General features: G+C 47.1%; 1 protein-coding gene and 1 long non-coding RNA gene across 7 annotated transcripts in view; one reads left to right on the forward strand and one right to left on the reverse strand.

Moving 5' to 3' along the window:
* Positions 1-23,729, forward strand: part of SGMS1 (sphingomyelin synthase 1) — an 86,768-nt gene that overhangs the window by 12,698 nt on the left and 50,341 nt on the right. For 3 of the 6 annotated variants that reach the window (XM_027692856.1, XM_027692852.1, XM_027692858.1), the window contains exons 1-2: positions 4,344-4,633; positions 11,372-11,490. The gene's annotated coding sequence lies outside the window, so the exon portion shown is untranslated. Of the gene's footprint in view, positions 1-4,343; positions 4,634-11,371; positions 11,491-19,706; positions 20,819-23,729 lie in introns of those variants that run through there. The other 3 variants (XM_027692862.1, XM_027692853.1, XM_027692854.1) reach the window with 3 other exon arrangements.
* LOC113972125 lies at positions 3,336-17,751 on the reverse strand. Its single transcript, XR_003535774.1, has 3 exons — positions 17,738-17,751; positions 14,046-14,047; positions 3,336-3,413 (listed from the first exon to the last, which is right to left on the reverse strand). It is a non-coding gene; the product is annotated as an uncharacterized LOC113972125 (long non-coding RNA).

Raw genomic sequence — 23,729 nt, forward strand, 5'->3', positions numbered from 1 at the left:
CGTGTCTTTCAAAAACCACAAGTTGGTAATGGGGTGTGGCATTAAAATTTGCCACAGAAAGTGTGAGAAGGAAAAGGGGAAGGCGGCTCCTGCTGGAATTCTGACCCCACTGCCAAACTCATCCAAACAAAGTGCTTAGAGCACTGGGATGATGTAGCAGGAATGGGGAGACTCTGAGGGCTGATGGAGGAGCATGAGCTGCTCGTGCAGGTCAAAACTAAGTCGGTCACACTTGTGGCTTTAGGGCCAGAGGGTTTGAAAGGAATGGTGATGGCAAGATTAGGATGTGGCAGCTCTTCATCCAAAAGAGCCCAAGTGCCTTCCCCAGCCTCGGCTTGTGCAGTGGAAGGGCTGTTGCAGCTCTTGTGTGGTCAGAGTTCATCAGAATGTGAATTTATTTAACCTGGAAGTGTGTATTCGTTAGGTGGGTTGGTGGCAGTTCTGGGTATTGAGCTGTTGCTGCTGTGGGATAGCTGAGGCTCTGCAGGGAGCCTAAAAGTGCCTCTCCCGGCTGCCCTTGCCAGCTTTGCTGTCCTGAAGGGCTTTGGTCCTAAGGCACAGGCTTAGCCAACAGAGCACTCTCAAAAGCAAACTCTGGAAGGTTATCTTTTTTTTTACATGGAATTTCCAAATGAATACCCACTATCGTTTCCCCAAACTGGGAGGTGACCATCCCCTGTGGTTTGTTAGGACGGTTGTTGCAGCAATGCCCAGAAGAAACAAGATTAAAAAGCAATTATTGTAGCCTTGCAAGGGTGTGTGGTCCAGAAAATTCCTTTTCTAAGTTAAATTCCTTTCCCAAGAAGTTGATGAGTTTTAGGCCAAGACAAGAGGTAGAAAAGTTTAAGTACGTGGAACAATTTCTTCTGTGAACTATGGGAACCTTTGAGAGTTGAAATAACTTTTGTAGCTGGAAGTTTCCGTTTATTTAATTTTGTTTTGCTTCCTTAGGGCTCAGCTGTCCTTGTTTTTTGTGTTGCAGGGGAACTTGAGTTAGTTTATTTATGGACACATCGTGCTGCTCTCCAACAGAGATGACCCTCAACTCCCCCCTGCACTTAGCAAGTCATCTGCCCCTTGTTGGTGTGTTAAGCCCATTTAAAATATCTTCCTGAGATTTGAAGATAATTTGCATCACACTAGGCACGTATTGATGTTTAATACAGAGCAGCTGCTGCCCATTAGCCACTTTTATGTTGTTTTCTATCCTAGTTAAACACCGTGATTCACACAGGTACATCTTGTAACTCTACTTTTACTTGCAGCCAATTAGTCAGGTGCGAATCCAGCTTGAATTCTTTGCCCTCAGTGCATTTCTGTGCGAGTGTCTCATTTATTCTTTAGTTGCAGTGGCTGGAAGAGTCTCTTCTCCCGGGAGGCTCAAGTCAGTGTTGCAGGAGCAGAACAGTCCTGCTGAATTTGGGGTGTGGGGCAGGTGACAGCAGCGACTTTGGGGTGTATTGATGGGGCTTTGCTGCTGAATTGCTGTGTTTTACAGCTGCCAGGGAATAAACCACTCCCAGCACACTGAGAGCAGAGCCTCTGCCTGCCTGGCCTCTGGAGACCCAAGGAATAGGTGCCTGGTTTGTGGAATTTGGGAGCAGGCTGCACCTCAGCCGGGTCACGAAGCTCCTGAGCAGACCCAGCTTGGAATCCAATACTCCCAGAGGGCAAGTGTAGATTGAATTACTGGGCCATTACCTGGTTGTGCTGCTCTGGTGAGCTCATCTGCCTTCCTCCTGCTTCCCATGGATGGCTGTGGCGCTGACAGAATGAGCAAAAAGCAAGATGTAAGACAATTCCAGTGTAAGAGCTGAAATTTCAGGGAAATAGCTGATGGATACGCTGCCTCACTTCAGCTCCACTTAAACCCTGCCTTTGAGTGGCTGTGAGAGGTTTGTGAGATGTGCTTGATATGCTAAAAAAATAAAAGGCCTCGCTATGAAAGAAGGGAGGAAGGAACTTACAAAAGAGCTTCACTAACTTCTAGATTCTCACACCACTCAAGAGTCACCTGCTCGAAATTCCTCCTCTGTACCTGACCCAGCTCCTTCAATCCTGTTTTTCCCTATGAAACAAGAGGCAAAAAAGCAGTGTTTGCTCTGGTTCACAAGGATCTCAGAATCATTTAGGTTGGAAAAGACTTCTGAGATCCTTGAGTCCCCCCTGTGCCCAATGCCCACCTTGTCCACTGAGTGCCACGGCCAGTCCTTGGACACCTCCAGGGCTGGGGACTCCAAACCTCCCTGGGCAGCCCCTGCCAATATTTGATCATCCTTTCCATGAAGAAATTCCTCCTGATGTCCAACCTGAACCTTCCCTTTGGGAGGCAGTTTTTGGGATGGTGACAGGCTCTTTGTAAGCAGCTTGTGACTGTGGGGAAACCACCTGTGAAGGTGCCAGTAAAAATCTTGCTGCTGTGACTCCAGAAGTGCTGAATGTGAGGTGAAGGTGTAGCTATTGTAACGAAACATGGAGTGGAAATGTCTCCTCCTCAATGTTTCTGACTGAGCTTGCAGCTGTTGTGCCTGTGGCCCATCTTTTGTTTCCCTCCTGCATCAGAAGTTATAATCTAAAAATAAGCTGTGCTGTGCAGAGGAGTGGGAAACGAGATAGCACAAGTGATGTCATGTGTCATTACTGTGTGCTTGCCCTGTGCTGAGAGGATTTCTGCTGGTCAGTGAAACCCTGAGTGATGCAGGCTGTCATCACCCAGCTGAGACTGAGCTCCCCTGCTCTCTGGCCTAGTGTTAAACCAGACCCCAAATTAAAAAAAAAAAAAAGGTATTTGAATTTGACTAATTTGAAGGAGGCAAAATGTTGTTACAGTTTCACTGAGGTGAGGATAACCCTTGTAAATCTGGAAGTGAATAGGTTTATTTTCTGTGCTGCCCTCTTCTGCAGTACTTGACGAGGTCTCTGGTGAGGTGGCCAGGAGCTGTTCTGTCACCAGTTCAAACCACTGGAAGAGCACTGGCAGTGGTGGTTTGGTCTGTCCGTGGCAGACCCATGACCTCTGGGATAACTGGGATGGCTGTGTCACTGTACTGGAGAAGAATCCCCCAGGCCAGGGAGGGTGAAAGTCACTTTTGTGTTGCAACCTCTTTGTCTGCTTTAGTATTGACATGTCAATCCAAGGGTACAAGGCAACTTTGCCTCTTGCTCTTTGCACTGACTGGGCAGCCAAGACTGAAATCTCTGGGGCTTTAAGTTCTTTCCAGCTCTGGTGCTGCTTGTGCTGTGTGTCTTTGGGGAAAGACAGACAGACCTCATTTGTCAGGAGGTGCTGAGTGACAAGGCTGCCTTTTTTTATTATTTATTTATTTATATATATATTTTTTTAATTTCCCTTAGTCTGAGACTTGCAAAGCTTGTGTGACTTGCTGCTTTTGTAGCTGGTGCCTCAGGAAGTGCTGCAGGTGGGTTTGTGGGTTGCATTTAGGCACAATTAGACATTTAATATGCCTGGTGTAACTGCCTTCCTCCCTGGGGTAAGAAAAAATGGGAAAATGAAGTCTGTTTGGTTTAAAATCTTGGAATATCCCGAGTTGAAGGGAGCCACAGGTTGTGAGTCCAACTCCTGGCCTTGCACAGGACACCCCAACAATCCCTCCTTGGTCCCATCTTGATCTGCCACTTCTTCCATACTGAGCAATAATGCACTTTTTGGCTTTTTAAAGCAAGAACTGAAGTTATCTGTGTTCTCACATCCAAGTTGGGGTTATTTCTCATTATTTCATGGCTCTCATCAGGGACCTGTGATAGGTTTACTTACTTTTGTTTAAACTCTTGAGCCTCACCTAGTTATCTTATATTTGGGTGTTGCACAAGACTGGGCTTGAAAAACAGTCTTGTAGGGCTGAATTTACCTTCATGGAGGGTAAGCAGGGAGTTGACCAAAGTTTATTCCAACTTTACTTTCTTTGGAGTTTTCTTGGTGTATTGGATTGTCTGGGTTTCACTACTTGCAGCTCTGTTTGTCTCTGACCACACCAGACACATTCCATCCTGGAAGGCAGCAGGAGTAAGTGAAGGTCTCTGTGGCTTTTTTCTCTTTGTATTTGGTTAATTCTACTTTCCCAGTGTAGTTTGAGATAAGTCCCTTGGTTAATTAGGCAGTTCATGGAAGTGAGGAACTGGTGCAGAACCAGCTTCTGGTTGGGAATTTCCTGGCAGGGAGATAACAACGAAACCATATCCCAGGAAAAGCATGGACCTGGAGCTCTGGCATGCTGAGCCTGCAGAGATAGATAAGGAGACAGGACAGGAAGATGCACTAATTGATAACTGCTACAGAACCAGTAGAGTGGGAGATAACTAGATAACTGTCTCCACCCCCTCCAAAAAAATTCCTCAAGCTCAGTATCCTGGCCTTAAGAAGAGGGTCCAGCATGTTTAATTTACTCTCCTCAAACAGGGATCATGTCTGCAGCACTGTCTTCAAATGAGAAGGAAAATGAGCTGGAAAAGGAGCTGCTGCTTTGCCACTTTTAAGCAAAAACAGTCTTAATATTCCTGTCTTCCAGTTCTGCACCCCTGGGATGACTGGGATGTGCTGAACAGTGATTGTTTGGCCGTGGATAATTCCTCTTGTCTTAACCAACAAGTGCTTGGGGCACAGTTGTGTTTTAAGGTGGGTGTGACTGTTGCAGGACTCCAGCAGAGCAGGGGATCTGCTGGCTGCGTTTCCCTGCTGCCAGGGGAGTTGTGGGACAGGGAAATTCCCTTTCACAGGAGTTTTCCCGAGCCTGCTTACCTGGGGATGACCCCATAAGTTTGGGGTATCCCTCCTGAATAATCCATGATCTGCTCTGAACAAAGTGAGCAGGAGGGAAAGGACACTTTGCCTCCTTCAGCGTTGCTGCAACAACCCTTTGCAGCCCATCACTAAGAGAGCACACTTTGCTTTTTGTCTGTAGCTTTGCTTTAGCAAAATACTCCTTTCTGGCTGGGGGACCTTAAGGAAGAAAGTTTCTGGCAGTATCTGTAGGAGTTGCAGTTCTTTGCTGTGCAAATGCTGAAATCTGTGTCTTGCTCTAATGTTTCTTGGAGCTTAAATATTTTGGGATGAACAAAGCATCTGTATAAACTGCTCACAGGCAGCCTTTCCCCTCACAGTGGAATGCACTGGGAATGCTGCAGTGGGAACAAGGAGCTCTACAGAGCTGAGGGGCAGGAGTGGGATGTAGTGGGGCAGCATGTCATATCTAAATGTTCATTTTGATTGGCATATCACATTCCTTGTATGAAAAATTGCTGGCATCCATAACCAGGGTATTTTTGTTTAATTTATGGAACAGTTTGCAGTAGTTTTTCTCCACCCAAAGTCCCCCAGAATGTTGCTGGGTGTTTAAGTAGGAACTCCTAGAAACGTGCTTGAAAATCTCAGGAATTGAAAATCAGAGGAACCTGCTGAGATAAAGTCTGTTTCTGTATAACTTCGCTTCCAGAGGAAAAACACATTTCTGGTGTTTGTTGTTTCACGGTAAAGAGTTTCTAAAACATCTCCCACATGTTATTACAGAGGGGAGAGTGTTCCCAACCTGTGGACTGGAACCTGCTGTCTGGGAATGGGTGAGAGCTGAGGGAGGAAAACAGATACAGAGCAGTTTAGCTACTTTTCCGTGTTGATATAAGTGATGTAGCAGAGCAGCTCTGAGGGTTGTTTTTTTGGGCAGTGGCTTTTTTTTGTTTTATTTTTTTAAAATAATTTTTAATTTATTTTTTTAATGTGGTTATAATAAAAATAGAAGCCCTGAAGCTTGGGGTGACTGGCTTAGAGGGTTGTAATGGTGGAGGGAAATGCCAGACTTCTTACTGAGTGATGGCAGCACCACAGGGAATCTGGGAAAAGTAATCCCTGGTTTTGGATATGCTGATTCCAGCCCAGGGATGCTGCAGGAGCAGTACCTTCCCTTTTCCCAGTCTCCAGCCTGTGTTGGAAGTTTTCTTGGGCAGGAAGGTGAATGGAAAAGGTTAAGATAAAACAGCTGCCCAAGCATTGCATGCCTGGGTCTGACATCAGTGTGATTATCTTACGAATCTTCTGTTTAGAAGAGCAAAGTATTGAATGATATTGTAAGAGCTCAGAGAAGCTTCTTTTATAAATTTTTATAAATTTCTGTCTCTCTGTTCTTCCCATCCTCCCTTTGGGATCTGCACCTGTCCTGGTCTCCCCTTTTTCCTGGGCCATCACACCCTGCTCTGAAGGAATCGTGTTCCACCCGGTGAAGTCTCATAACTGTGGTTTTCTTCATGTTAAAAACTAAAAAAAAAAAAAAATCTTCCATTTGAGAAATACAGTTTCTCAGCTCTCTGGTCCATGAATTGCTTCTTTCCAAAGCAATCCTTGGAATTTCTAGGCTCAGCTGTTCCCTGTTCCAGGGGCTTGCAGAGGTGGGAGACGTCCCTGTTGTTTCAAAGCACTTGCACAATGGGAAGAGCTGAGTTTAAACTGCTGTGGCTTGTTCCCAAATGAGAGGATAATTTGACAGGAAGGCTCTTGGGAGTGAAGCCATGTATTTAAATATAGTGGGAGTTCTGATGTGTGGTGTGTTGCAGGTCAAGGTGAACGTTTCTGTCTCCATCCCTTTAGCAGAAGCACGTGGATTGTGCTTGTCACAGAGTCCTCAGCTTTCATCCCATTCTCCTCCAGCTCCTGCAAAGCCTTAATAGGGACCAGCCAATGGAAGATGATCCATGAGAGGCCAAACCCCAGTTTGAAAATAAGCAGTGTAAGAAGCAATTTGAAGTAGTTTCTGCTGGTGGTGGACACCAGGAAATTTCACTGGTGGTGTTGCCTGTTCCAAGAGCACACCAAGGTCTGCTCTGGTCATACCCTGCATTCCTTATCCTTAATATGTCCAAACAATCAGACCTTGGATTTTTATGTAGATAGCTCTGACTGCAGATATCCTGGCAAGGACCTTACACTGCAGCTTCTCAGAGTATTTCACATTATTAATGCTTTCTAGCCTAGTCAGAACTTGCTTTTTTGGAATTAACTAAGCTTTCTCTCTTCTGAGTATTTTCAGGTTAATCTGGAAAATTCTGAGCATCTGACCCTTTGGGGACAGTTGAAAGTATCAGTGTGTCACCTCTCAGGGTCCTGGCATCCGTGTCCTGCAAAGGTTTCCAAGTGTCTCGTGTTGGGGCCAGATTTGTGGAGAGGAGTGTGTCCTGCAAGGTGGTTTTTTGGAAGGATGAACAAGAAGAAGGTGGGGAGGAGGTCTGAGAACAGGAATGATTATTTTGGAAACAGGGAAAGGCTCAGTCTCCTGCTGGAGAGGTCGGGTGTAGTCAGGTCACCGAGATCCTGCAAAAACAAACAAACAAAAAGTAATCCCATGAACAAATCTTGCTGATTCACGTAATTGTGTTGCTGTAGATGGAGGTAATGAGTTTTATCAGAGTTTGGGACACTAGGAATGAGTTTGCAGTTGGCTGGCAGGTTTGCTAGCAGCTTTCCATGCAGGGAAGATGGAAGGGATGTCTCTGGTTAAAAATGTGGCGTGTCTGGCAGAGGGAATTGTCTCTGAGTCTTCCAAAACTGGAAATGAGAGCTGAGAATATTCTGCTTTTTTACAGCTAAAGACAAAACTCCAAAATGGAAGTCACTCTTAAATATAAGAGCAAAAACTGGTGGGGAGAGTGGTATTTAGTGGTTCCCTGCTGCAGATGTGCATGAACCAAATGAGGGTCACTGTTCCCTTGCAGACCCTCTCACGGGTCCATTGGCTGCATGATTTTATATTCTCCACAGGAAGAGTGCAGACACAAGCAGCTGTAGATTAGGATCAATTTGCAAGATAGTTCCGTGATTAGCAGGCCTGTGGAGATGGTTTTTTTATGTAAGAACTGCATTACAAATTTAAATGGCTTCCTATGCTTAAAGAATTAACTGTGAGGATTAAAGTGACATCTCAGACATGGGCTGAACGTTCTCTCAGAATCCCTTACGTCGTCTCTAAATCAATTAGTTTGGTTTCTTTAATCCACAAGTGAACTGGGTCGGTGAACAATGATCTGTATAGGTTGAATTCCTCCAGAGCATTTTAAGGAGTACTTTAGTCTGGCAAAGGAAAAGCAAATATGGTGGGGGGAAAAAAAAAAGAGCTGGTGGACTGTGGAAATACTCTGTGCCAGGGTGTGAGGTGAAAATGCTCCCCTCATCATCGAGGTGCCAGCAGTCATTAGCTGGTTAATCCACCTTCACAGACATTCCTGGTCCTTACTGGTTATGCTGGGTGAGAAAGTAAGACAGCAGCCTACTGTTGCTGCTTGAAAGAATGTGTGAAGCGGGAAGGAAAAGGTGTCTGTGCTGATGGACAGACAGACAGAGCATCAGGGACAGAGTTTCACTTCTAGCAAGTCTCCCAGAGTGGCCCTCAGCACTCAGATGTGGCCACTTAACTCTCCTGAACTATGTGGATGGTTGGTTTGCTTGTAGCTCTGCATGGATAATACGGGGGGTGGCATTCACCTGGAAAACATCTGACTTATTAATAAAATAATCATGTGCTCTTTCTGGAAATCCTACAGGTTTCCACTGGCTGTAATCTCTTCAAATGCATTAGTCAGAGATGCAGCTTCAACTCTGAGCCTGCTCCAGGCTGAGTTTATTAGATCAGGTGTTGTAAAATGGTGAATATTTTGTGACTAAGCCAGCGATGTTCTGGAGGGTGTTTGAGTCCTGTTGACTGAGTTCTTGGCTGTGTTGTGACACAGAGAACAAGGCTGGCAAGTAACTTCAGGCATTAATCTTCATAGCATCAAAACCTTCAGAATTTCTTCTTAGCTGGTGCTTCTGCATGAAGGAAATCCTGTGGCTGTCAGAGCAAGTGGTGGCACAGACAGAGCTGAGCGTTGTCACGTTAGATGCTAAAATAGATCCGGGTTTCTCTCGTGCTGTTCTGGCTCCTGATCGCTTAGCAACTCCAGAAACTGAACTATTTCCACAAAGATATTAACAGTTTAAGCAAACAGGGCCCTGAACTTGGCAGCTCGTACCCCAGCAGAGCAGCACTCAGGGCTGTGCAGACAGAAGGGTCTTCCTCAGGATGGAGGAGTTTGGCTCATTGATTTGTGTGAGACAGACCTTTTATTTTCTGAGAAATATATAACAAATGTCAGAGTTTGTCAAATAATACAAGGCAGTGCTGTGCATGCCACAGGAGAGATAAGAATGAGCTCTAATCAAACGTTGCCACACAGCCCTGCTCTCAGCGGAACTGGTGGTACCCAGAGCCAACTGCCAGCGTGAATTCCTTCTGCTGGCTTCTAACTGGCCCAGAAATAATTGTGGCTGTGGCAGGAAACGTGTCCTTACAGGGTCTGTGTGGCTCTGTAGGGAGAGGCAGAGGCTGCAGCTGGGATGGAGCAGCTCATGGTGCTCAGCAGCATGAGCTGATTCACGGCTGGCTCATCCCGGTGGGTGTTTACGTCTGAGCGCCAGTTTGTGCTCCGGCGTCTCTTGGAATGGGGGGAACTGTCCTTCCTAGAACAGTGGGCATGCAGGGTTTGGAGGGTCCCCTCTGGGTGCAGGGAGGGGTACAGCAGGCTGGTTTTCCCTTGGGTCACGCTCTTGGCACGTGGGTGGTTTTTTGGGGGGTTCAGGGAACTCGGCGGGTGAGCGAGCGTGACGTGTTTGGGAGGGCGGCTGCTGTTGGGAGATAAGAGCCAGTCACTCGTGGAAACGGGGCCTTCCCGTGTCCTGAAGACTTGCTGGTGGGTGTTCCTGGGATGGATAACTCCTCTTGGGTTCTATCAACACTAGCTGGTGTTACTGCAGTGCTGCAGGAGGACAGCAGGGCTCTCAGTGCCCGGCTCATCCGCTGGCAGCGTGCCCTGGCTCCATCCCCGGGGACAAAAGCTGTTTGACTTCCAGCCTGGAGCACAGACGAGCTGTCTGGCTGGGGGGTGCACCTGGTGCCACCCTTCCCAAAGCACTTGGATGGGTTAATCTCGAAGATGAGGCAAGATTGCAGAGCAAAACCCAGAAGCAAATTTCCAATTAATCCTAAACGTAGCTAAAAAGGAGTCTGGGAAAGCAGGAGCGCCGTGCTTCCAGCTGCCTGCTTCCTGGCAGCCAGTCCCTTGGATTGGGTTCTGTTTCAGCCAGCACAATGAGAGTTATTTATTCCCCCCTCCCTCCCCAACTAGGGTTTGAATGGGAATGGATGAATTGCACTTTTCTAGCTAATGTGAATGGAGCAGGGAGACCTTCTGGATTTCCCTTATCTGAAAGTAAAGGTTTAATTGGAAGAACCCTACAGAGTGCAAGGGGTTGGTTCTTTTCCGAATTTCTGTCCTGGTTTTGTCTCCCTTGGAAGCTGGAGGGGTTGGGTGACGAGTGGATTTGCTTCCCAGGGGCAGGATTGAGTGGTTTTTGTGCTGCTGCTGGCTCTGTTTAGCTGTGCAGGAGGTAACAGGGATGGAAGGAAACCTGTTCTCTGGGTGCTGCCACCTGAGGATTTTGGCCATGTGCATTTTGGTTTTTAGTTTTTGGTTTTGCTTCAGTGCAGGTGCTTCCTCTCTCTTGTGAATGATCTTGGTTATCTTGAAGACTGTCAGGAAAGGCTTTCAGCCTTCCTCCTTCACTCCCCCTGCATCAGCTTATTTGTCAGCAAAACATCTTGTGTTCAGAGCCAGGGTGACTTCACCAGCTCCCTTCAAACACACCTTGAGGTTTATTCCTTCAGTTTGTGCTCCATGGGGCAGTGTGTGTCCCAGGAGTTGTTCTGCTGGATTGTTCCTTCAGTGAAGGAGGAGGTGCTCTGGATGTTGTAGATGCTTCTGCTCTGTGGTGCCCCTGGGCCACATCAGGGGGTCAGTGGCTCCATTTCCCATGTTGTTCCTGGGGTGGTGGTTTCATCCAAACCACTCTTGCCAGGTGCAGGCTGGCAGGACAATGAGCCCATATCCAAGACAGACTTCTGTGGGAAGGCTGGTGTGTCTGGACAGTAGTGGATGCCACTGAGTGGAACAAGAAGCACCTCAGCCCTCCTTCAGACCCAAAGAAAGCTGCTTGTAGGCCTGTTTGGACACAAGGATTTCCTTTCTTACTGGGTAATCCTTTGGGAAATACTATTTTTAAAATTATGTCTTTCTCTGGAAGTGCTCAAGGCCAGGTTGGGTGGGACTTGAAGCAAACCTGGTCTAGTGGAAGGTGTCTTTGCAGGGTTGGAGCTGGATGATCTTTAAAATCCCTTCCAACCCAAACCATCCATGGTCTTTCCTGTATATCCCAGCTATCAGTAGACCTCAAAGTCATCTTCACACTATAAGGACTGCTGATGGTTTAATGAAGGCTTGCTGCCAGCTCTGCTTCCTAACGTGTCATTATTTTTATTTGTTTGGTGTTCTTTAACAGTGACTCTCGTGTCTCTGGGAGAAGCAGCCAGCAGCAGGTCTTCTGAGCTTCCACTCTCACGTTCATAACGAGCTTCTGACCTGATGCATCGAGTGCTCTGGGTAGAGAAGCAATTCCAGGTGAGTAAATGAGCTTTGCTTTTTCAAGCACATGTGTTTTTGGTGTGTTTATTCAGTACTTTGGTGTGTGTATTCAGTACTTGGTTTACTGTGACCTGAGTTTGGGCAAGTTCTTGGTTTGGATTTGGGTGGGCAGATATCCATTTTCCTTTGGATCTGACACAGGCTGTTACACTCCAGTATTAAATTGTAAAATCTTAGGGAAAGACAATGGAAAGATCACTTCCTTTTTCCAGCTTCCAGGTAAAGATAATTAAGAGCAAAACTTGAAAAGATGCAGATTGTGGATAAATGCTCCCCAAACCTTACTTATAAGGAAATCTTTGCCCTTCTGGCTGTTGAAACTGGACTGATATACTGGATGGAGAACCAGACTGGTGGCTGGAATACCTGTTTTCCATTCCCAGGTCTGGCTTTGACATAGGTGAATGACCTGCAAAAATAAAATAAATGGGGTGTATGCCCTTTCTTGCTGCTTGTAATTAATGTTTTTCTCTTTTAATAATCCTTTGAAGCCATGTGAGGATTTTCTGAAAGGCATCTCATAAGATTTGTCGTGGTTTTGTTGGGTTTGATCCTTGCTGGGAAAGCTCCGTGACCGATTGAAGAGTTGTAGTAAAAATCAGAAAATAAAAGTGGAGCTACTGGGCATAGAAATTTTGAGAAGGAATGTGTTTAAAAAGCTGTTATTTGTTTGTGTGTAGCCCCAGTGACCAGCACACTTGAGTGAACAAAGTCCCTTGTGCCTCCCATTCCTAGTTGGGAAAGCTGTTGCCTTTTCCCCCGAGGGTTTTGGAATATTAGAAAACCTGAACTGACTGAGAGACAGAGCAGAAAAGCAGCTTTTTGTTGTGATTCTTCCTGTGTAGTTGTGATTTTTTTTTTCCTGTGGTGCCCTGAGCAAATTTGTTTTTTGGAAAAGTTGGTTTTAGCCCCTCTCCTGTGGCTGTCCCAGTGCTCCGTGTATCTGGATCTCACGGGTTGATTAATCAAGGTGTTGAGTGGCTTTTCCACAGAAATACCACCAAAAATAATGAGGAAAATGCTGTGGCTGAACATCATCGCCGCCAAAATTGATGGAACTGGGTTTTTTTGCGTGTTGCAGGTCAGGTGAATTGGTCTGAGCAGGTTTTTGGAGCTGTTGCTTCCTGAAAGCTGCACCTATGTCATAGTGGTTCAAGGCAAACTGTAATATTTAGGCTTGTTTTAAGCAGTCATGCAAAATTTGTGTTTTCCCCACCCTCCTTCAGCTACATCAATATTAAGAGCAGGAGATGCTTTTAGCAGACACCAGGAGCTCCTGTCACTGCGTTGGTTCAGCTCCTGTTTGCTCTGCACCCAATACACGGATGTCGTGAATAATGGAGGGATCTATTACTTAAAGTTTAATGCAGGTTTAATCGGGGTTGAACATCAACAGGTGCAGTGCAGGAGGCTGCTTTGGAGAAGATTCCAAGCAAATGTTGTGGGGTCTGTGTTGTTGGGTAGTTCCCTGTGACCAGGGCAGGGATTGTCCCCCTGGAGAGACCCAGAGGCAGGGATCTCATATAGTAGAATGTCAAGACACTGCTGTCTTTTCAATGGCTTTTTTCCCCCCTTTCTTTCTTTCTTTCTTCTTGGTACAAGTATTATTTTTTTAAACAGAGGAAAAACATCCCTTTCCTCAATTGTTCGCTTTGCAAAACTCGAGCCTTAAAATAATCCAGGAAGCCTTTTGTTATATAAATATACTCATCCTTCTCCTGGCACAGAATGTGCTTGCTAGAGCTGCTTGCTGAATTCTCTCTTAAAACTTAAATTTCAGTGGCTCTGAAGGAGAAACCCAGGGCTCAGAGAGCAAAGCAGGCACTGATTGCTGTGTAATCACAGGGTAACAGTGGCTGTGTAAAGCAGACAGAGCAGTGCAAGGCAGTGGTTTGTGCCTGGAACTCAGTTCCTGTGTCTCAGTGATTTCTGTTTAAGCTTGTTACAGTCAGGTGTGCTTAAACCTCCCAAATTTAGCTCCATGGGAACAGGGCCTCGGTGTTTGTGCTGTCTTTTGAAAGTATTTGTGTTTAAGTTGCTTGTGCAGAAATGTGTGTGAATACAGCAAGGGCTTGGAATGGTTAAAAGAAAATTCCAGTGCAGACTTACTCAGTAGTCAGATTTCCCAATTAAATGGGCAGCAGTTGGCTAGAGCAGATGTTTAAAAAGAGAAGGAACAAAAAAATCACCACCAAAAAAAAAAAACCAATATCCACCACCACCAAAAAACCAGCACCCTGGGAAATGTCAAATAATCTTGCTAAAAGTGGTGACTGATTTCTGGGTGTTGTCTTGTGCATGGATAAACACCTTTGGGGGAATATATGAATCATGTACAGAACTGAATGTGACTGCAGAGTGTTTCTGTGTCCTCTGTAGGCCACGAGTTCATTGTGACATTTGACTTTTTGAGTGATACCTTTGCTTTGCTTCAAGCCTGAGCTTGAAGCTGCTGCTGACTGAGGAGGCCCCTCAGGGGGACAGGTTGAAGTATCCCAGTGGAAGCTCTGCCTTATTCCCCCTCTGCACACAACTGGGAAGACCTTTTCCAGCACCACCTGGCCAACCTGCTGCTGGCTTTATCCTCACACTCTGAGCAACCATGGGCATCCTCCTCAGCTCCTGTTGGACTCCTCTACCAGCCTTCAGGTGGGACATCAGGAAGAATTTCTTCCTGGAAAAGGTGGTCAGGCCTTGGCAGGGGCTGCCCAGGGAGGTGGTGGAGTCCCCATCCCTGGAGGTGTCCAAGGAAGGACTGGACATGGCGCTTACCCAAACCTAAAAGTCTAATGGAATTTTGGAGCAGAGATCGTGTGTTCCCTGTGTTCAGTTTGTTGTGTCAATTGCGTTGGATTTTGGTACATTTCCTCGCTGCTTATTAAATAGCTTGGCTGGTTCTGGGTGCTGTTGATCACTTCAATCTTGTTTCCTAATTCATTTGCCTTCAGACAGGGAGCTGCTCCCCTGTTTCTTGGAAAAGGCAGGGATGTGCTGGCAGGAAGTGGCTGCACTTAATGCAAATAGGCTGTACCTGCTGATGATTAATCCTTAACCTGCAGAAGGAACCTTCCTTTTGCAGCTTTGTCGCCTGAATTAGCAGATGATTGTTCCTTTGTCCCGAGGCTGCCCCGGCTGACTCTGAGGTTGATTCATGGCTTAGGGGCCCCAGTAATAGGATTTCCCGTCAGGGTGTGCTCACCGGTCCTCACAGGGCTTCAAAGACAAAAGGGGTTTTTCCTCTTGCTTTGCATCCTCTTGGCTTGTGCTCCTTTTGGCCTTGGCTTCATTTTTACTCCTGGAGTCTCGTAGACATGAGGCTTCAGCTGGGATTTGGTGGTTGGTGCCATCCCCACTCTTCCCAAGTGTCACGTCCCCTCCCCAGGATGTCTGGGGACGGGACAGGCGTGCTCTGCTTGGGTTCAAGTGCTTGAGGATTGAATGTAAATGAATTTAGTCTTTATTTGAAAGGCTTTGAACTACAGCACAGCTCTTTTGCAGCTCTTTTTGCTCCCTTTGAAGGCTGAGCAGCTGATGCTGTACGTGACTGTTCCCTTAGCGTGCAGTTAAAACATCAACTATTACATTGACGTGCAAATGTTATTTTGTGCTGAAGTCATGCTGGAAATAGTTCAAAATGTCTTGTTTGTTTGGATTCACCATCTCGCTGAGCACTAATCTTGTTTTGCTCTCTGGTTTCTGTCTGGTGTCTCTGCAATCAGCAGAGCTGTGTGCAGACTGAGGAGCTGAGGCTTTTGGGGTACCTGGGCATCCTCTGGGGCTGCACCCCAGGAGCTGTGAGGGCAGCTCTCCTGGGGCTTGTTCCTTTTGGGAAGCTGCATTATTAATCAGTTGTTTTCCCCCCAACTTCAGTCAGGGATGCAACAGGTTGAATTAGACCCTGTGCCCTCCTCAGTGAGACCCTCCTGCAGAGCTGGGGAACAGCCCAGCAAGGACATGGAGCTGCTGGAGCCAGTCCAGGGGAGGCACCAAGAGGATCAGAGGGATGGAGCAGCTCTGCTGGGAGGAAAGGCTGGGAGAGTTGGGATTGTTCAGCCTGGAGAGGAGAAGCTTTGGGGTGACCTGATTGTGGCCTTCCAGGGCCTGAAGGGAGTCTGCAGGAAACATGGAAATCCTATTTCCAAGGGCCTGGAGTGCCAAGACAAGGGGGAATGGCTTACCACTGCCAGAGGGCAGGGTTACATGAGATATTAGGAAGACATTCTTCTCTATGAAGGTGGGGAGGCCCTGGCACAGGTTGCCCAGAGAAGCTGTGGCTGCCCCTGGATCCCTGGAAGTGTCCAAGGCCAGGTTGGACGAGGCTTGGAGCAACCTGGGCTAGTGGGAGGTGTCCCTGCCCATAGGGGTTGCAAGGAGATGATTTTTAGGGTTCCTTCCAAATCAAACCATTCTGGGATTCTGTTAAATAGCTCTCTCCTTCTGCACAAGCACCAGCTGGTTAGTTCATTTATTTTAATGACAGATGCAGTTCTTTATAATGACAGACTGCATGGTTTCATTTTTTTATTTATTTTCATTTTTATTTTCATTTGTTATTCAGCAGATAATGTGGTTATTGGGATTCTTGCACAAGGTACTTTGTTGCAGTTCATTCCTGAGATGTTTCTGTCTGTGTTTTCAAGATGCATGAAATCAAAAAGGTTTTTTTCCTGGTCTGTGCTGTCCCCATTCCCAGTAAGTAGTTGAAAGGCTGTCAGCAACTGTTTTGACAGATTTCCATGTACTCCTTGGGAAGACAAAATGTTACATTTAACATATTTTGCTCCGTAGGGATAAGTACACGGCAAAGGATGGATGAAATAATTTGGTAATTAAAATGCTGAGGGTTTTTGTAGTCCCAGCGGAGGATGTCTGATCTGTCACCAGTCCTGTGTGCCTGTCCCAACTACTCAAGTCATGTGTGTGTCCCAGACACCCAGGCAGACTTAAATACCCTCCTGGCCAGAGCCTGCTCCTGCTTCAGAGGCCTCCCTGCCCTTTTCCTGCATTGTGGAGTGTCCAGACATGGACACATCACCAAATTCCCCAAGCTTTGCAAAGAGTTTCTTGGAAAGCTGATGGAAGTACAGCCCTGGGAGCTCCCTGAGCTGTGGGGCACATCCTGGAAGACAAGTGGCAGAAAGACCAGGGCCATGCTTTGCACAAATGCTGCTGCTGTTGTTAGGGTGTGTTATCCAGGTTGCTCCACGTGTTTTGGGAATGCTCTTGCTGATCCAGATGAGCTGATGCAGCTGCTTGTGTCTGCCCCCTGCTAAAGGTATTGTTGGTCTGTGTCTGACAGCACAAGTGCCCTGCCATGGTGCTGGTTCCTCAGGCTCTGCCTGCTCCAAAAACAGTGACCTGGCCCAAAAAGCATTGAACTGGAGCCAGCAGCAGGTGCAGAATTGAGCACTGGAGATGAGGCAGAGGTGGACTAACAGGTCTGGGCTTAGCAGTCAGCAAGGACAACAGGCAGCTTGCCTGGAACCAGGTGCACACTTGATTTTCTCTTCCTCTCCATCTTTTGGTCTTCTGTGAAGCTTCTCAGCCGAGTTGAGGCTGCAAAGGCACCGTCTCCACTTGTGCAGTTTTGCTGATGTGTTTGAAGTCCCCAGACAGTTGATCAGGCAAACCTGCTGCTAAATGGATGCTCTAATTCCCAGTGAATGCTGTGATCATAAACATTATCCTACATCACAGGAATGATTTGAAAACCGGTGTGTGTTCCTCGAGCTGTCAGTTGTCTCTCAGCACCCTCCTTGTGCTCTTTCATCTTCAAATGCTCGTGTTGGAGCTCAAATAACCCTACCTGTCAGCAGTTAGAGGGGGTCTCTTCCTGCCTCCAGCTCCTTCATAGCTGTACCTGACAGTTTAAAAGCTGTTTATACATCACTGTTGTAGCTGCTGTTTCTCTAATTGGTTTTTCTCATCCTCGGTGATATTCAGCACGAGGTTGTGTTTGAGCTTGGGGAAAAGGGACTCTTAAAGCAAACCTGTGTTGTCATCCCGTGTTGGGAGGAGTTTGAGGTGCTGAAAACAGGGAGGAAAAAAATAATCTGTGTCCAGGAGGAGTTTGAGGACACAGCTCTGCCCCTGGGTGTGCTGTGAGTATTAATGGCACAGTTGGCTGCTGTTTCCACACGAAGATCAGAAGGCAGGTGAGGAGTCAGATGTGTGCTACAAGGTCAGTGAAGCTGTTAAGCAGCAGTTAGTTACTAATAAAAACCAGGTTTTTTTTCTCTGCACTTTCCTTTTATTGGTGCTGTGTCAGGAAATAAATACAGATGACCAAAATGTGTGCGTGTATATGTATATTTATTTGACTTTTTTACAAAGCACGAACAGCTTGAGATGTGTGGAGGAAAACAAATGCACGGAGAAGGTTATGGTTAATTCCTTTTTCTGCCGCTCTGGTGGAAATGAAGTTTTGGAACTGAGAAATTTAGAGGTTACTGCACTTGCCAGGCTCTTTCCTGTCTCTGAAGCCTAATGCTTGTTTTCACAACGTTGTCAGGATGCAAAAACATTATTAGTTTGGGGTTTTGTTCTGCTCTTGGGAGGCTTTTTTACAGAATTTGGAGATCCTTACACTGAAAATAGCTGCAAAGTCAAACTGGCGAATGAAAAAATATTATTAGTGAAGTAGGAGAGAACAGAACAAGCTGCTGTAAAAAGAAAGTAATTTTTAAAAACCCTTTTTCTCCATGATTTCCCCTGTCTTGAATTCTCTGTCTCCAAAAAGAGAAAGGTTCAGCACAGGATGCTGAAGGTGATCAAAGGCACAGAGCACCTGTTGTATAAAATGAGGTAAATAACTTTGACTCTTTAGTGTGGAGAAGAAATGATGGTGAAGGGAGGGAGTGAGAAGAGGAATGTTATGGGAGTGTGAGCTTTGCATCTTCCAGAGAGGATGACTGTACCCAGGCCTTCCTCATTGGAAAAAAACCCAAGGAAGCATGAGCTTATAACAAGGGAAAGTTTTTTTCTTTTGGCAGTGTTGTTCTTTTGGTGATGTTTTTGTTTTGGTGGTGTGGTTACTCTGTGGTATTCCCTGCTGCAGGAATGTTGCTGGAAGGTTACATGTTCAAAGGAGGCTGGATAAAACCCAGCCATGGCTGTTAAAGACTCCTGGCTCAGGGAACAGTTATTAAAGCAATGTTTTGAAGAATCCCAGGAGGGATCAGGCTGGAAGGGACCACAGTGGGGATCTGGTGCTACCTCCCTGCTCCAGCAGGGCCAGCCCAGAGCACAGGGCACAGGAGTGTGTCCAGATGGGGCTGGAATATCCCCAGGGAGGAGACTTCACACACTGTAGACAATCTGGTCAGGGCTGGGTCACTGCCCAGCCAAGAAGTTCTTCCTCCTGTCCAGCTGCAACTTCCTGGGCATCAGTTCCTGCCCGTTCCTCCTGTGCCATTGCTGGGCCCCCCCGAGCAGAGCCTGCTCCATCCTCTGCCCCCTCCCTGCAGCCCCTGCAGCCATGGCTGAGGGCCCCTCTCAGGCTCTGCTCTGGAGGCTGAACAGCCCCAGCTCCCTCAGCCTTTGCTGCTCCCAGAGCTGCTCCATCCCTTGGGCATCTCCGCAGCCTGCGCTGGCCCCGCTGCAGGAGCTCCCTGTCCCTGCTGTGCTGAGGAGCCCGAGCTGGGCCCAGCCCTGCAGATGTGCCTGCCCAGGGCTGGGCAGAGGAGCAGGATCCCCTCCCTGCCCTGCTGCCAACACTCTCCTGGTGCCCCCCAGGATCCCACTGCCCTCCCTGTCCCCGGGACACACGGCTGGGCAGGGACAGCTGGTTGCCCACCAGGACCCCCAGGTCCTTCTCCCAGAGCTGCTCTCCAGCAGGTCCCCCCAGCCTGTGCTGGTGCCTGGGGTTGTTCTTCCCCAGGTACCTTTGAAGAAGGTGATTCATCTGTGTTGAACTGTCTGTAGAAACCTGGAACTTCCTTTTGGAGGCAGGTCATAAATACACGGGGCTGTTCTTCAATGCCCTGTCATGGACTTGTGTAATGCAGGGGCTGCAACCTGGAGCAGCAAAGGCAAGGCAGGATTTCTCAGCTCCCATGGAACAGCAAATGACTCAGGTGATAACAAGCTGGTGTTGAGGAGCAGATGATGGCAGCAGGTGTCCTGGCTGATTCCTGTGTTCCTTGACCCAAGTGTTGCAGTCTGGAGCTCCTGGGAGCGTGCTGGGAGCCGGGTGGGTTGGAGTGACAGCGTGCCAGCTGGTGCCTGGGGTAATGATCAGGTTACTGTGGTGCCTTGGAGACAGATGGGCTCCAACATTACCCTGGAAACTCAATTTTCAGCGTGATGCAATGTTTGGGTAGAGCTGGAACTCTGGGATTGCACCTTCACCCGCGGAGGGTGAAGGTTTCTCGTGCTCTATGTCACTTTTTACTACAGGGAGGTGGTTTGCTTGGCTGGCTGATGAAAGGAGTGAATTTCCCTGGAGATACTGGTGTTCAGCAGCATGTGGGTGTCAGGAGGCTTTGGGAGGTGGAGGAGGATGGAGATGGAATAATGTCCTTTGAATCAGAGCTGTGTTGGTATGCTAGAAAGAGACTGGCAGCTGTAAAAAGAGGGGAAAAAAGCCCTCAAACATCGAACCACTCACTGCATGATTTTGTGTGGACTCGGAGCAGGAGGTGTTTAAGAATTTATACTGGACTGAGTGGGGTGAAAATTGAAGTGTAGGTGAGAGTGTGGAGGAGGTCACTGCCAACAGCTGCTCAACAGTGATCCCTTGGAAATCAAAAGAGCCTTGGTTCAGTGGGTTCCATCCCAAGGCGTGGACTTGGTGACCTGTGTGATAACTTTGAGAGTAAATTCCAAGTGATTTATCCCTCTTCTGATCTCCCTTGAACCCTGAACTGCTCGTGTCTGTTGCTGTCAAGTGGCTACTTCTGTATTTATGAGCAAGTTGCAAACTACTGACCTGCTTTGCCTCCTGTGAAAGGCAAGTGATAGTTCTCGCTGGAGATGGCAAGGGCAGCATTTCTGGATGTGCCTGGACTAAATTTACTGTTGGGAACTGAAAAGTGTGGATGCTGATGATTGTTGGAAGGAAAAGCGTGTATTTACTGCGCGGTGGCAATAGATTTATAGACAGATAGTTTGGTTTATAGATAAATATTTTTGCCTCTATTTGTGTAGCCCCAAGCAGTAGATTTTAAAGCCTAAACTTTGCTATAATCCAGAGACCTTTTTACATTTTTTTTTCCTATCCCATCTGCTGAGTTCCTCGCTCACGGCTCAGATGTCACGTGGCGCCACGAGAGCCAAGAGAAGTGACGCATCCTGGTATCCCATGGTAACTCTCCCTTTCCTTCGTTTTTAGCTCCTTTGCTTTGCTCCCAGATAGAATAACCTGCCCGTGGGTTTGGATTTGCTTTGCTCATAAATAGGTGAAGGTGAGGTTGCACCGTTTGGAGCCTCGGAAACGATTTGCACTTGGTAACCCTAATTGCCCTTTAAAAAACCCAAACAAACAGCCCAACAAAGCACAACCCCCTCTCCACACCAAAACCAAACTCCACCTGAGCCAGAAATCTCGAAGCTCCCCACCCAAACTTCTCAACGTGCAGGAAGCATCGGTGGGGTTTTTTTCACTCTCTGGTTGCCGTTCAGGTTACTGTCTGAGAAGTTTTTGCAAACCACAAGTAGATACCCTGCGAGCAGAGTTATAATTCTCACCAAAGCTCAATTTGCAATTCAGGTCTTGAAGTTCACACAGGCTTTGCAGCTGGAAACTTGTTAGGTGAGGCTTTTTTTTTTCTTTCCTTTCTTCACCACCCCCATGAGTTGTTTTTAACCCCTGATTGTTATATGCAGTTAGTGCCTGCAACTTCATGAGAAATATCCAATTTATTTCCCGAGAAAAGCTCGTGGGTTTGCATTCAGATGTGCTGATTCTTTAGAATTCTGATTACTTTTTGAAAAATGGGTCACTTTGTCATGACATCAAAAATGGCTGGGGTTGGAAGGGACCTTAAAGATCATCTCATTCCACCCCTGCCATGGGCAGGGACACCTCCCACTGGACCAGGTTGCTCCAAACCCCATCCAACCTGGCCTCGAGGCAGCCACAGCCTCTCTGTGCCAGTGCCTCACCACCCTCACAGGAAAGAATTGATTTAAATTAATTAAATCCGTTTTCCCTTCTGTGCCTGTCTATGCACTGTAACTCCATCCTGTTAAAACCGCAGTGGTGTGACTTGGGCAGCCTGAAACTCGAGCCTGCAAATAGAGCAGCTCCTCCCCAGGTGTAAACAGCGAGTAGAGCCCTTGCAGATGCACGTGGGGAGACCTTGAACCTCTTGCATCCTGTTCCCAAACTCTTCTGTCTCTTATTTTCTCTGCGCATTAAAGCCCAGCTAAAGCACTGTGTGGCTGGTTTAACTTTTGCTCTGCCAGCTGGATTTTTGCTTTAGGGCAGAGCTTTCAGAAGCCCAATTTATCCTTAGGGAAGGAGGAAAAAAAGTGGTTTTGCTCACATGCAGTGAGCTGGAGGAGAGTGAAGTTTTGCAGCGTGGCAGGATTTGCATTTGCCGTTGCCACAGCTACGAGTGAGCTCTCGGCATTTCGGTCCCCCTCGCCGAGGGATGGAGCAGGAGTTTGCAGAATTAAGGTGCCAGTGCACAGAGATGGCTCATCCTGGTGTGCCCAGCTGACTTGGGGTCACTTTTTGAAGAGGAGAGAGGATGCCACGGCGGGGTTTGTGTGCGGGGGAGGCACAGACACGTTTGGGCTGCCTGGATTGGGGGCAGTTGATGTGCAGGATGTTTGCTCTGAACTTGCTGCTGAGCTGCCACCTGATCCACCACATCCCTGCGGGCACCTGGATGTTGGGAAGTGCTGCAGGACTTCTCTGATGTGCTTCCCTGTGCCGAAGCACGAGATCCTTCCCCTGCTGCTCCAGACAGGTATTTAGTAGGAATCTCTATTCTGAATTCTCAGATCAAATTCCCTCCTGTTCCATTTTAGTTCCGTGGTGCTGCCTTAGCTGTGGGCTTGCATCAGGAGTGCTGCTGCATGGCTAAATCCAAACAATAGCCTGCTTGTGGCAGCTGAAAGTGGTGGCGGAAAAAAAAATCCCTCCTCTGGAATTGCAGGGAAAAAACAAGCCTGTTTGCAGCAAGAGTCTATGAAGTCATACTTTAATTATTTCCCCGAATTTTCTGCATAGTTTATGATGATTTAAGCATAAATTGCTTAGAAAAAGTCCTTGGCCTGTCTTCCAGTTACTGATTGCTTCCATGGCAGGGGGGTTGGAACGAGATGTTCTTTAAGGTCCCTTCCAACCCAAACCATTCCATGATTCTGGGACTTGGATGGCCATGGGGTTGATATCAGACAATGGTTACCCTGTAACCTGATGTTCTGCCATTGTAATCATCGTAAACAAGTGTGGAATATTTAATAAGTATATAATTGGATTCACAGTTTCATCTAGATAAGATTTAAAAACTATGAGCTGCCCTGCAAGTTGGATTTCTCCTTTTTCCCTGTGACAGCCTGACTGGCTGTGCCTCTCACTTCCAGCCTTCCCTCCTGCTCACATCATCACCTGTGTTTCATAAGCTGCCTGCAATGGCTTTTACCTGCTCCAGTGCTGATTCTTGGTCTGGAAATGGTTAACAATAAGCTATTTCCTTTATATTACCTTACACAAAATACTCCCACAATGCTGCTCAAAAGTCCTTAGACCTGTTGAACAACAGAGGTGCTCACCTGAGGAAACTGCAGATGGAGGGGATGGAAAAGCTGGAGCTGGGGACAGGAGGAGTGTGGTGTGTGGCAAACTCAGTTAATGCAGGGATTGGAACTGGAGTGAGGGACTGAATGTGAAATGTTGTGAGCAGGTGGCACCTTTTTCCCCCAACAAACAACGGTGACTTGTCTTACAGGTCACTTAACTGGCATTGTGTCTATTGACCTGAGCTCCTTTAAAGGTTTTATTATTGCATTTTATTATGGGACTTGTTGAGGTTTTGAACTTCTGTGTGAGAAAGTGCTTTTGTATTGATGATGTGCTTAAGTTTTTTTGCTGTGTTGGAAGGTCTTTGTCTGCTGTGACTTTCTATTTTTGGAGCTAAGGATATGTAGCCTTATGGATTAAAAAAAACCAAACAAACACAAAGGGAGGGGAGAACCCTCAAAACAAACCCAACTGTGGCCTCAGTAACCAAACTACAGCTCTGACACAGAGGGAAGACAAGGTT

This window comes from Neopelma chrysocephalum, unplaced genomic scaffold, assembly GCF_003984885.1.
Source record: "Neopelma chrysocephalum unplaced genomic scaffold, ASM398488v2 Primary Assembly neopelma1_89, whole genome shotgun sequence".
Classification (NCBI taxonomy): domain Eukaryota; kingdom Metazoa; phylum Chordata; class Aves; order Passeriformes; family Pipridae; genus Neopelma; species Neopelma chrysocephalum.